This window comes from Eurypyga helias, unplaced genomic scaffold (assembly GCF_000690775.1).
Source record: "Eurypyga helias isolate BGI_N326 unplaced genomic scaffold, ASM69077v1 scaffold8281, whole genome shotgun sequence".
In the NCBI taxonomy this organism is placed as follows: Eukaryota; Metazoa; Chordata; class Aves; order Eurypygiformes; family Eurypygidae; genus Eurypyga; species Eurypyga helias.
In genome coordinates this window covers 60,951-74,078 of record NW_010228992.1, presented here as the reverse complement: position 1 = coordinate 74,078, position 13,128 = coordinate 60,951, and positions in this window count along the sequence as shown.

The window sequence follows — 13,128 nt, the reverse complement described above, 5'->3', positions numbered from 1 at the left end:
CTTTACCTCTGATGAGGGAGATGTGACTAAAACCCAGAGTTTAGCTGATAGGGATGCAGGGTGCTAAACCCAGGATGGGTTCAGAGGACTCTGAGCAGACTCCTGTCCATAAAAGAACCAGAAAAGGTCATCACCGATACCTGAACCCAGCACACGATCAGCCGTGATGCTGCCCTCCACCAGTATCCGCAGGCACCGTGCCCGACAGCCCACTGAAGAAGTACAAAGTGACCAGGGCAAACCTCTGATGGCTGTGGGGTGATGGGTCTGACCTGGCTGCTGGAGAGAAAGGAGATTTCCATCCTCATGCTTTTCCTGGAAACTCCCAAGAAGAAAGGGTGGACAGTTTGTGTGGAGTGTGTGGTCAGCTGGATTAGGTGATGGAGGGTAAGCATGGCAGGGGCTCCCAGCCTGTATACATGCTGGCCATGGAGCCAGGGCAGCGTTGTTGTGCTTTCCACCATTTCTCTGCTCGTGGTGCCCGTGTCCTCTCTTGCTGGAGCAGCATAAGGAGCTGCCAGCTCCTTCACTGCGATGGCCAAGCGTTGTTCTGGAGATCTCGTGCAGAGGACAGACCATTACCGTTTCCCATGCCTGTTCAGAAGGTCTTGTAGGGAGTTGGCTCTGCTGTGGAGCTCAGGGCCCTGCTGAGGCCCAAGCGAGCTGCTCCTTTCCCTTTGTACCTACTTCGGGGCCTCTGAACATCAGCATTTTTTAGAGTAGAAATATTCAGACTGCATCACAGAAGGCTTTCTAATGCTAAAAGGAAGCAACTGAACCACACAGCTTATTAATGCCAGAAACACCCAAATGCATTTTGTACGGGAACCAGCAGGTCTGTATTGGGTTCTGATTGTTTTTCATTTTCAGAAGGAAGATGTTAAAGTATCTATAGTGAACATATTCCAAAAACATTCAGAGCAGAGCCCTCCAACCCAAACAACCACATTGGAAAAAGTATGGGGGAGCTCGTATCGGTATCAGCACCGGAACACGGGGATTAAGGAAAGGCCTGGCCTTTGGCGTCTTGTAAACCATTTCCTTTTTCTCTGTCTGTCTGTCTGTCCAGTTGCAGAGCAGACTGGTCCTGGGTCTTTACCATGCCCTGTGATTTATGGCTCATAACGTCAACCAAAGCTGCTGTTATATAAATTCCTTGAGCGTTTCTGTTCCAATAGGGATTCATGGGCCTGACTTTGACTTATAGTGCCCTTGTGCTAGAGAGATGTTTACAGTCAAACAGTAGATTAGAAGCCTCTTCTCCCTGGGAATCTTGGAAATACTGATATCTCAAGCTTCAGAAGGAACTGTGATGCGCAGAGACCACCCGAGGCACAGGCCCCTCTGCCGCTGGTCACTCTGCACACCTTCGTTTGGTTTAGGCTGCTTAATTCATCAGGTTTGCTTCTTTTCCCCAGTTAAATAGAGAAAGCGTCTAGGGTTGATTCTAAATCTCTGTTCTTGCCCAGCAGACTGGAATGTTAACTAGCCATTTAGGCAGTTTCTCCAAAGAGTTTTATTTAACTGATAGACACAGCAGCTCCTGCAGAACTGCTGCCTGGATCCTTTAATGGAACACATATTTAGGCATTTACAACAGCAGTCCCAGATTGTTTCCGTATTTGATAAAATGTATTTGAGTAAGAAAGTCCATCTGGGGACAAAATACCTGTCTGTTTGTCTGATTTCAAACCCAGAATATTGTAACACCCAGGGATCCAGGGAGCATGGAAGTACTCCAGGAAAGGAGATGTGCTTTAGGCATTAGCGTAGATGCTTAGTGGTGGATACTGCAGCAACACTCAGAAGTAGGAGAGATGCTACAAACCTAAAACCTTGGCTGACATGTCAGAAGTCACGCCTGATTTTGCATGCCCAGCCTGAAACAGAGATCAGGCCTGCAGGACCTGTCGGCTGGAGACCCACGACCCTTCTGCTGGGCTCAGCGTCCCACAGGACCCCCGTCGGCACATGGACCACTCGGTAGCACCTTTCTCTGGGCCACCTGGATCCGTCCCAATGGTGGCCACATGCCTCACGCTGGTCTGTCTTTCCTGCTCTTCTGCAGCCTCTCCTCACCTCCCATTTTCCCATCAGCCTTTCTTGAAAAGAATCATCCATTCCCAAGTCTCTTCTGCCTTCACGGCGCCCAGCAAACACCACTCCATCACGCCACCCCCGTGGTCATGCCACGTACTTGGAGGGAGGCTGTGAAATTGGGCAGAGGCTGGGCTGGGCCCTCACCACCTGGATCAGGATCCCCTGACAGTGCTGTGGACTAGGAGAGATGGAGAAGACCTTGTGAGTGAAGTTTCTGGCTCCATACATGCTATCTTCAGCCTGATGGATAACAGCGTTATCCAACAGAGAACATCCCTTCCCGACGGCCTGCAGGCTCTTCTCTGGTTGCTGTCGCACAGGACTGATTCCCTTACGTACACATTCCACTTCTTCGCTTCCTGCTGCTGGTACAGGCTGCCAAACGTTTTCTTTCTTCCTCCCCCATAGATGTGTCTGCATCCACTGCTGTCTCCGTTCCTGCTTTCCTTTAGAGGCGTTCGTTTTTTTGAACCTCTTGCATTGTTCTCATATTTGGGTGCTGTGAGTTAGGGATCACGGCACAGCGAGGGGGAGGACGCTGCGCAAGTAACGGCCCCGCGCTGTCACCTGCCCTGTGGCAGTCAGGGGCAGTCTGGGTTGGGCAAAACCAGTACCCACCAGTAACCAGCAGACGTAGCGCTTCCCCTCCTCTGCAGACCATGGTGGGAAGCAGCCAAGCATCCCTCCTGCTCCTCTGGTGCTCCCTTTGCTGGGGGGAGCTGTGGAGCTGACTGTGAGAAATACACCCTGTCTGTGTCTCTCCTGGGGTTTTCTTTAATACAAGAAGAAATTGGGTACCTGGAAGAAGCATGGCCCCAGGCCTGGCTGAGCTCTCCCAAAGGAGACCTCCTGGAGGGGAATACACAGCCTGGCAGGGCAGAGGGTGTCCCGCAGTCCCTCCCGGCTCTCGGAGGGCAGGGACCGGGGCATGGGGATGGGGCCGGAGCGGAGCTGTGCTCCGGGCTGGAGCTGGGCGGGCGTTACATAACGCTCCACTCCAGAGACACGGTCGAGTGATTAATTTGAGGCTCTGGCAGCCGCTTCCCTGTAATAATATTTTAAACATTACTTTTCCACTGGTCCTTGCCAGCAATCGTTATTTTGCGCTGTGGAGGCTGTAAAATTTCACTTCAAGGATGGGTTTCACTCCCGTTACAAAATGTGTCTGGAATGTGCAGATGTTTCCTTCGGGGAATAGCGAGCCAATCCGCTCTAACACATCATCCCTACGGGGAGGACTCAACGTGCTAAGCAGCCCTATTCACAAAATGACAAACAAACAAGCCCCACGGAGCCGTACCCGCGCCGGGCACGTCGCTCAAAGCCCTGTAGATGTACGAAGCCCAGCGTCTCCGCTGGAGCTGCAGAAGGCTTCGAGCCGGGATGCTCTCAGGCTGCAGGGACACATGTCACAGCGAGGTCCCGCTCCGCAGCCCACGGGAGCTGTGCGTGTTGTTATCGCAGCTCGGCGTTGCTCAGTGCCACGTGTTACTGTTTTCTGGGGTTGGATTGGAAGAACGGTGAAAACTTTGGCTTACTGGGTGCAGAATAACATCCCGCAGGTATCCAAGGGTGTGCGTGCCAAGGACAAAGAAGGGTTGCTGTAGGTGTGCCAGAGTTAGAGAAAACAGAGATGGGATTTAATTGAACAAAAAAAAGATGTTTGCAGGGAGAGTGGAGAGCACTGAAAGATGCTTTTTATGGAACAGCCACGGGCAGACGGGAACCCCAGCAACTGGGACTTAGATTAAGGCTGTGACCATCCCTGCGGAATATCATACGGGGCTGGTCCTGTTTTTATAGGAGCATCCAGGAGATCCCTCATTTTTTTACTTGTGTAATTTTCTCTTTTGGTGTCATCTTTACTGCCTGGGGTGGGAGAACAGAGCTCTCAGGGGCATCAGGTCCTTGAAGAGGACCCCTTAAAGGGCTTGGCTGTTCCCATGGCTGCGGGTCAGGACGAACAGTCTTTTGGGGACAGGTGCTGTCTTGCTGCAGCTCCAGGTGGTGTATCGGGCCTGCCTGAGCCTGTGTTGAGCCATCTTGCTCGAAACCCAACCTCTAGCGTTGTGAGAGCATTTGGGACCCATAGCATCTCTAGGGAGAACCTCCTTTGGGGTGCTAGATAGGTGCTGGTGAGGGGGTCTGCCTTCCTCCTGATGCGCCTTTCTGTATTAATGAACATACTGCACTGCCTTCTACCCTGCGTAAAACCCAGGTGGAGCCTGGAGGAGAAGTGAAAGCAGTTACGGAAAATAAATATACAGGATACCGTACATGGAAAGAGAAATGTTGATAGTGATGAGGATGGATTGAGAGCTCAAGCTCTGACAAGCAAAAGAACTTAAGGAAGAGTCTGTGGCTAGCGAAGTTGAGAAGAATAAAGAGTTTTTCAAATATATTGGGAATTAAAGGAATTAAATTATACTGGTCTGTTAATAGATGGGCATGGTCAAATCATCAATGAAAATACAGACGATTCAGTAAATATTTCTGTTTTCTATTTGGAAAAAAGCCAGGTGATGTATTTGTATCATATGAGGATGATGAAACACTTTCCACTCCAGCAGTAACCGAAGAGGATGTTAAACAGCTGCTGTTAATGTCAGACCTTCTTAAACCAGCAAGTTCAGATATTTTGTATCCAAGAATTTTGAGAGATGTGGCTGAAGAGCCCTCAGGGCTATTAATGTTCACTTTTAGTGGGGTTTTTGGGCAGTAGGGAAATTCCCAAAGACTGGAGCAAAATGAACGTGGTGCTAGTGTTAACAGAAGGTAAATGGGGTGGTACAGATATTTATTAGCCCAGTGTCCTGATTTTCTAGCCCAAGGAGAAATAGTACAGTGCCTAGCATAGACATTAGCTAAAAAGGGGACAGTGTAATTAGTGGCAATCAATGTGGAAAATTCACTTATGGAAAATAGATCTCACGAACCTCTGCCTTTTAAGTAAGTTTGCAGATGGAGTAGATGAAGATGATGGCGTTGATGTAATACACATGTGACTCTAAGGAATTCGACCCAATGTCACATGTATTTGTCAGAAATTGGAATAAAAAAAAAAAAATCAGCACTAGATACTTTAAAGGGATTAAGTACTGGCTTCAAAATATAAGAATAAACTGGGGTCACCGTGAAGAGCTGTGTTGTAGCAGAGTCTCCAGGGCCGATGGCCGACTGCCTCCGTAGTGTGTTTGTCCACAGTCTGGAGCAAAACAAAACCCATTAGTGATGCTGGGCTGGGAGTGCAGAGGCACAGAGAAGGACACAGAGCTCTGCTTTGGTCGGAGACTTGGTCACAAAAAAGAGCCAACGACGCTGCTGGGTGTAAGGTCACGGGTCTGTCGGTGTGTAGGGTGGGAGCCTTCTGGAAGGCAGGGACTCAGCGGGGAGGTGTGATATTCCAGTGTGCGATGAAGGATGTGGCCACCAAAATGATTATCAGTGCAACCCAGGGATGTGTAAGCAGGGAACTGTGGAGCAGAGGGGTTGTGTTTCCTGGTGTCCTCACTTCATGGAGATTGTGGTGCCCTGAAGAATTCAGCCAACAGCGTGTCTGAGTCTCCCGAGAGGCAGCTGGTGTTTGCTGTGCCAGTGGGAAGGGGACTGCAGCCTAGGGATTTGAATCCAGAAAATAGAGGGACACTCTAAGTTTAGCAGGCAGGCGGAGTGAATCTTGCACCTGGGAACTCAAGCTAGGCAAATTCCAAGGAGAAATAAGCCTGACTAACCCTGCAGCAGCTTACCAAACCCATCCCGTCCCTGGGAGTCTTGACGTGCAGGTGGGAATGTTTCCTAGGATGGGGAACTGCTTGCTTAAGCTTGATGCAGGAATTGATTGCGAGGAGCCCGGTGGCTGGTGGTACGTGAGATGTTGGGATAAATGATCCCGTTAAAAATCCGTGAGTCATTCCCGTTGTTCTTTGTTAGTGCAAGAAGCAGACTGCCGAAGAGGAGGGTTAGTAGCTCTGTGTCCTGTTCCCCCCCTTCCCCAAAACGGGCTCATGTGTTGGGTAGGTCTCGGGGCTTCAGAACATCTGGAGAGCCTGTCCCTCACTGAGGAGACCACGGAAAGCAGCCATAACATCAGGGTTGCAAGGAAAACACAAACCAGATTGTGCTGCAGCCGTGTTTTTGGCCAGGTCTTGGGGCTTGAACACGCTGCACTTCTCCTTCTGCTCCAGGCCCCCCCGGTTTGTGGATTGTCTGTCGCAGGCAGCGGGCTGTGAACCCTGTGGTTGTGCTCAGCATCATTGTTTTCACAGAGCAGCACCATTTACTTTGGGCTATTTTTAAATGTATCGAGTGTTAATGTAACTGCCTTAAATCCCAGCGTTTTCTCTCTGGAGAAGAGAAGGAAAGGGGCTCAGCATCTCTCCAGCCCAGGATGTGCTGCAGAATGTTGCTGGAGGTTGTTCTCCATCGCCGACAACACACGCCAGGCACCTCGTTGGGTCTTTCTGGTCTTTACTCGTCCTTTTCCCCGTCTCAGCTATTTTTAGTTAGCATCCCATGCTTTGAGCTGAAGGGTGTTGGCGAGAGCCTGAAACACAGAATCTCTTAAATTAAGAGAAATGGCGTTGGTAAAACATGTCGGAGATGACAGCCATCTGACAGACAGGGCTAAAGCACACACAAAAATGTTTTCCTGAGGCAACCACCCAGGAACTTGGAAAACGTGCTCATCTGTTAGAGACTGCTGCTCGCTAAGGGTCACCCAGATTTGTGCCGTCAGCTACGGAAGGGAGAGCACTTGAGGAAGTGTTATCTCCTGGGGAAAGGGACTGTTGAGGTCTGGCCACGGGGCCAGCGTTGCTGGGGCGAGTGGGAAGTGGGGTCCACGTCAGCACCGAGGCTGCCGGCACCCCTGGCTGCCTGCTCCCCCTGCCCGGCGGCAGGTATGGGCTGGGGGATCGCGGAGCAGGGCCTGGGGGGCTGGAGCTCAGACATGGGAATGACTGAGGAGGAAACGGCTGCAAAATCCTTCTGTTGGCCCTCTCGCCTTTGTGCGGCTCTGGCAGTGGGAGGTGCAAAGCGGGGAGCATGCCGTGCTCACCCCAGCTGCTCCAGAGGGGTGAAGGGACACGGCGACACTGTCCCTCAGCTGCCTTGTGGCATTTGGCCCTGAGACTTCCCCCCTCCGTTCTCACGCTGGTTTGGATCCTGGGTGCCCTCTCCATGCCCACTTCACCTGCCATGGTGGGTGGCTTTGGCTGGTAGGTGATGTTATTCCTGAATCCTTCATGAGCCCCTGTAAACGCCATTGAGCCTCGGGGCTTTGCTTTCCTCTTGTCCCTGTGCTGCCAGTGCCATGCAGCATGTGACGACGGACTGACTGTTCTCCCTCTGCGGGAACTGGGAGACAGTTTCCCAAGTGCTGGGAGTCATGGCTTTTGATCTAGTGCTGCCTTATCTATCCCACTCCCTCTCAGCTGAATTATTCATGGAAGTGACATTTGGGTTTTTACAAACCTCATCAGGGCACATCAGATGATTTGGAGGCCCCTGGTTCACAGCTCGTGCTGTACTGATGCCCAGGTTGTTCCCCTGTTCCTTTGGGGATACGAAACACGGATGCCCCAGAAGGTTTCCAAGGAACAGGCTATGCAAATATTTTTTCATACTGTATCTGTTTGCAAACTGGACGTGTGCTTTGGAGAAGACTTCCCTGGAGTTCTCTGCATCTCTTGGCTCCAGCCCCTGCATCAGCTCCGCGCCGTATCGCTGCTGTCGGTCCAACAGCCTCCGGAGCCTCCGGCATTGTGAACCGTGCCTGTGGCTCTTGTTTGTTGTGCACAGCAGAACTTAGAGTGCTGAGGAAAAATAGCATTGCGGTTTTTTTATTTCTCAGTATATAGAATATCCCTAAAAGGTAGCTGTCTGCACAAAGGCCTCACATTAAAATAAATACAAATAGGATAATGAAAAAACAGGACCCAAAGATTATCTTCTCTATCCCCTGTCCCGGTGGCAAGTTAATATCAATGCCTAAATATTTATTGAAAACTCTTCCCTTTCTTTGAGAAAGATTAAACATTTAGTAGCTCAGCTGTGTAATTCCTTAATTACAGTTTAGGGACGGCTCACTTTTCATGGTAAAATAAAGTACCACTGGGCTCCGAACGTGCTGACTTGGAAAAGCTCTGCGTTTCCAAGAGCCCAGTGCCAGGCGTTGAAAGCTGTGTGTGGGCATGCAGTGCCACGGGACCCGGGGGCTCCCTGGCCAGGTGCTTTTTCAGGGAATAAGCGGGTATCTGTGTGGAAAGCGGTTGAATTTGGGCTGCAGGCGTGTAGCGTGGCGTCCTTTCTTGAGCTCTGCCACGTGTGCTGGGAAGAAACTTGGTTTTATTGCATCTTGCTTTCCTTGCAAACTTCCCGAGAAACGTGTATATTTGCAGGGCTGATGTTTAGCTGGATGACAACTGCAGGCAGCTTGTTTATGTGCGGCACTAATTAGGGACATGAACTTCATTTAAATATTTGGGTTACTGCTTTCTCAAGCTGAAGGTCTCCTCTGTTCTCATCTTGTAGTGTGCTGTTGCAGAGCCAGAACAGGGTGATGCCTGGTGTTAAGTCACCTCTTGGCAGTGGAGGGGAGGACCACGTCCAGGGCCAGCTCCGATCACTGCTGGCTCCTGGTCACTCGGGCGGCTCAGAAGGTGGGACGTGGTGTGAAAAGCCCATCTCACAACGGTGGCTGTCCCTGTGACCAGCTCCTCATCCCACCAGAGTGTCCTGCAGAAGCTCTTGCTGACCTCCACAAGTACAGGAGAGGCCCTGGTGACTCCCAGTGCTCCCCTGGCCCTTGGCTCCGTTGTTTCAGTGTTGGGAATGAGGAGATGAAGTCAGTGGCAGTCTAAGTATAACTTGTAAAATGAGCCATGCTGTGGGTCCCAGCGCTCCGGTTCCTGGGAGCCTCTTGTGTGAAAAAGCCCCCACCCAGCCCTCCTGGCCGGGGGCAGGGGGAGAGGGATGGAGCGCATGATGCCATCGCCTACGAGCCAGCCCTGCCAGAGCATGACGTCGCTCCATGAGGTAACACATCCCCTTTGTTCGAGTGGCTTCATCCCTGGTCCGACTTTATAACCATATTTGGGAAAGTCTGCAGAAAGCTGCTGGCTGCGGGGATCCGAGGAGCCGCTCTTTGAGTCTCAGCTGCACTGCAGAATACTCCCGCCTGGACAGTCAGGACACCCTAGCCTTGGTGGGGATGCCCTGGCTATGTTAGGGATGCCCTGGATGTGGCAGGGATGCCCTGGATGTGGCAAGCATGCCCTGGTCATGTTTGGGAGGTGGGGGTGCCCTGGCCATGGTGGGGATGTCCTGGCCATACTTGGGATGCCTGGCCATGGTGGGGATGCTCTGGCTGTGCACCCCACAGGCGCGTGCAGCCTGACCTCTGTCTGCTCCAGGGACGTGGCATGGGCTCAGGAGCAGAGGGAGTGTGGACAAGCAGTGGTTTGTCACCTGGGGTACCCCGAGCTCTCAGCTTGGCTTGTGCAGGGCTCAGGGTGCAGGTTTCCCCACGCTACTTGAAGCTCCTGCAGCCCCCAGCTGAACTCAGACACCCACTGCTCCAGCCCTGAGCTCACCTGCTCTGCCAAGAGCTCAGGGGGTGTTTTGTCCCATGTTTTGCTGCCTGCCTCTTGGTGGGATTGTGAAGAACTCATGGCAAGATGAATAGGATTTACTCCTGTTTGTAGGGTCACATTGTGCTGGTGCTCCGGGAGAGGCTTGGGGCAGGACAAGGCAAGGCAGTGGGATGGGCAAGGAGCATTATTGTAGAATCATGGAATGGTTTGGGTTGGAAGGGACCGTAAAGCCCACCCAGTCCCACCCCCTGCCATGGGCAGGGACACCTTCCACTAGACCAGGTTGCTCCAAGCCTCATCCAACCTGGCCTTGCTGCACACCCCTTGCTCCGAGGGCATCCCGTGGTGATGGAGTGACCTGCTTGTGGTCCTGCAGCAGAGCTGGGAGTTACATGTGGGTCTGCGTTGCGACAAACCCAACCGTCTCCTGGCACAGCTGCCTTGAAGGGCATATGTGAGAGGGCTTTACGGTTCTCCCGGGAGAGCACGAAGTGTGCAGAACATTGCAGAAATGCTTGTATCCTTGCCTTACATTTTCATATCAACAATTACAATTTTGCTGTGGGAAGAAAAACATTTAGTTTTTAGATGAATATTTGTGAAAAAGTCTTTTGGGGCAAATTCCTTAGAGAGAGCTAAGACTTGGGCCAGCATTTGAAACTCATAAATTCAGAATGAACAAATAGATTGTCACCATGCTGGGACAGCCTCGGGGAGACGAGGGTGCTTGCTGCCGTTTGCCAGACCCAGCGTGCAGCTCTCTGCTCGGGACGAACTCTTGGCAGCTGCCAGTGTCTCCCTGAGCCTTTCCTTGGTCAGCCCTCCATCTCCTACGCTTGCTTCTGAGCAGCCTTGCTGTTCTTTGGAAGCTGATCCCTGCGATGGGTCCCTGGGGACATGGATGAAATGCAGCCTCCTCTGTATCAGTTCACAGTGACCCAAATGGCTTTGGGAAGGAAAGGGGTGAAACCCAGTTAGTGTAAGGCCCCTCTTCGTGTTTGGCTGCAGCTCTCAGGGCTGATATGTGGTGGAGCTGGATTGCCTTGGAAAATCCCTGCTTTGCTGTGATTGAAACCAGTACCTGGTGATGAAGATCTCCATATGCTGTTGCCCTCCCGTCTGTGCTGAAAGGCTGAGGGCTCATAGAATCACAGACGGGTTTGGGTGGGAAGGGACCTTAAAGTCCCCCCAGTGCCATCCCCTCCCATGGACAGGGACACCTTCCATAGAGCAGGTTGCTCCAAGCCTCATCCAGCCTGGCCTTGGACACTTCCAGGGATGGGGCATCCACAGCTTCTCTGGGCAACCTGTCCCAGTGCCTCCCCACCCTCTGCGGGAAGAATTCCTTCCTGATGTCCCATCTCCATCTCCCTCTTTCCATTTAAACCCGTTCCCCCTTGTCCTGTCACTCCCTGCCCTTGGAAAAAGCCCCCCCAGCTTTCTTGTAGCCCCCCAGGCACTGGAAGGTGCTCTAAGGTCTCCCCGGAGCCTTCCCTTCTCCAGGCTGAACCCCCCAACTCTCCCAGCCTGTCCCCATGGCAGAGGGGCTCCAGGCCCCGGAGCATCTCTGTGGCCTCCTCTGGACTCGCTCCAACAGCTCCGTGTCCTTCTGCTGTTGGGGGCCCCAGAGCTGGAGGCAGAACTGCAGGGGGGGTCTCCCCAGAGTGGAGCAGAGGGGCAGAATCCCCTCCCTCATTGTTCAGGAGAGCTGTTGGGAACAGCCCCCTCCCAGCTGAGTGTCCCTGCACTCAGTGCAGGATGACGGTGTTGCTTCCCGCACTTGGCAGACGGAAAACTCTGTGTTTTTTCAGAAATCCGTAGCCACTGTGGCAAGAATCTCTATTCCCCCCTCTGCAGCGAAGCACTGTTAGTTCTGCTGTGCGTCCTAGGAGAGCTGCAAGCCAAAGACAAAGACAAAAAGGAATCAGATCAGCAAAACCCTCTAATTTTTCCTGGCTCAAACATGCAGAAACACATAGGGTTTTTCCTCCTTTTTTCTGGAAAGTCTGTTACATACATCAGGCACTGTGAACACAGCACTGCTGCCCGGGGCACCCTCCTGCCTTTTCTTCCCGGAGACGAGAAAAGTGTTTTCCATGGTAACTCGTCCGCGTTTCGGCTACACAGGCCACCTCCTGGGCAGTTGGGCCCTGGGAGCCGGAGGCTTCGTTGTGTCTCACAAGCCATCCCCCTGTCACTTGTCCTCTCTGGTCGCAAGGTGTGTGAGGGTACAGCCTGGCTTTTGGAGAGGTGGGAGCATCGCTGGGAGTTTTCCATGCCTCGGTCTGCTCCTCGCTTCCGTCCTTGCCTCTGCAAGGCTTTAGCCATGGGCACTGCCAGGGACTCAGCACCTTCGCCTTCTCTGGTGGATGTTCAGGTGAAGCATGTCGTTTGTGGAGGTCAGAAAGGGGATCTTTCCCACTGGAAGGTTTGCTTGGGGAAGAGAGGACAACACGGGAAGGGGCCTGGAGTCAGGAGTGGGACAGAGAAGATAAATAAGGACAATTACTCTGTTCACGGTGCAGAAAATTAGGCAGTATCTAATGATGTGATGCCTCTGGCAGGTTTCAACTGACCAAGGAAAGTCCTTTCTTTGTAAAGCACGTGAACTATGGAGCTTGTTGCTGCAGGATCCTGGGGAGCCCAGGCTGGCAGAGGAGAGGGTGGACGGCATCGTGGAAGGTCGGTCTGCTCCTGGCTGTTAAATACAACAGTCGGATGCAGTCTCTGGCTCTGAAGTTGCTCTGGTGCTGGCTGCCAAGAACTGGGAATGTGTTGGGGAAGGATTGCTCGCTGGGAGCTTTGCTCGTGCACCTTCCTGAGCACCTGGTACTGACCACAGTTGGGGATGGGATATGGGGCAGGAGGGACCCTCGATCTCAGGGACAGGGCTGTTCCTATGTCTCTGCACTCACTCCTGCTGTTAAAACACGGTCTCTGGGCCAAAATGGGGCTAGGCCCTGTTCCCCATGACCCTTTGGTCACACAAACATGAGGCAAACTCAATGTCGGGAGTGTCTGTCCTGGATTAGGAAAGACAGATGGGTTGGGGGAGGCTTGTGGGAAAGCCCAGCCTGGCTGATCCACAGGGAGAAAGGGCTTTTCCCCAAAGGAGAGGGTCTCTCTGTTGCAGATGCTCCACTGACTTACCCTATGTGTCCTGCTGGGCCAGTCCTGCTCAGGAACATGGGCTGGGGGATAGAAAAGCTTTTCCCTTGGCTGCAAGCTGCACCTGGCAGCCTGGCGGGTTAGTGCTTTATCCCTCCTGCACGGTTGCAGGCCCCTTAGTAGCCACTGTAGAAGCTCCTGTGCAGAGACTGGGTGGAAATAGGGCTTTACCCAAGCAGCCGTTATTTCCCTAGGACCTCTGGAGCGTCACTGACCCGCCAAAATCTTCACTTTTACTGTGGCTTATGGACCTGGAGCTTCTTTTCTG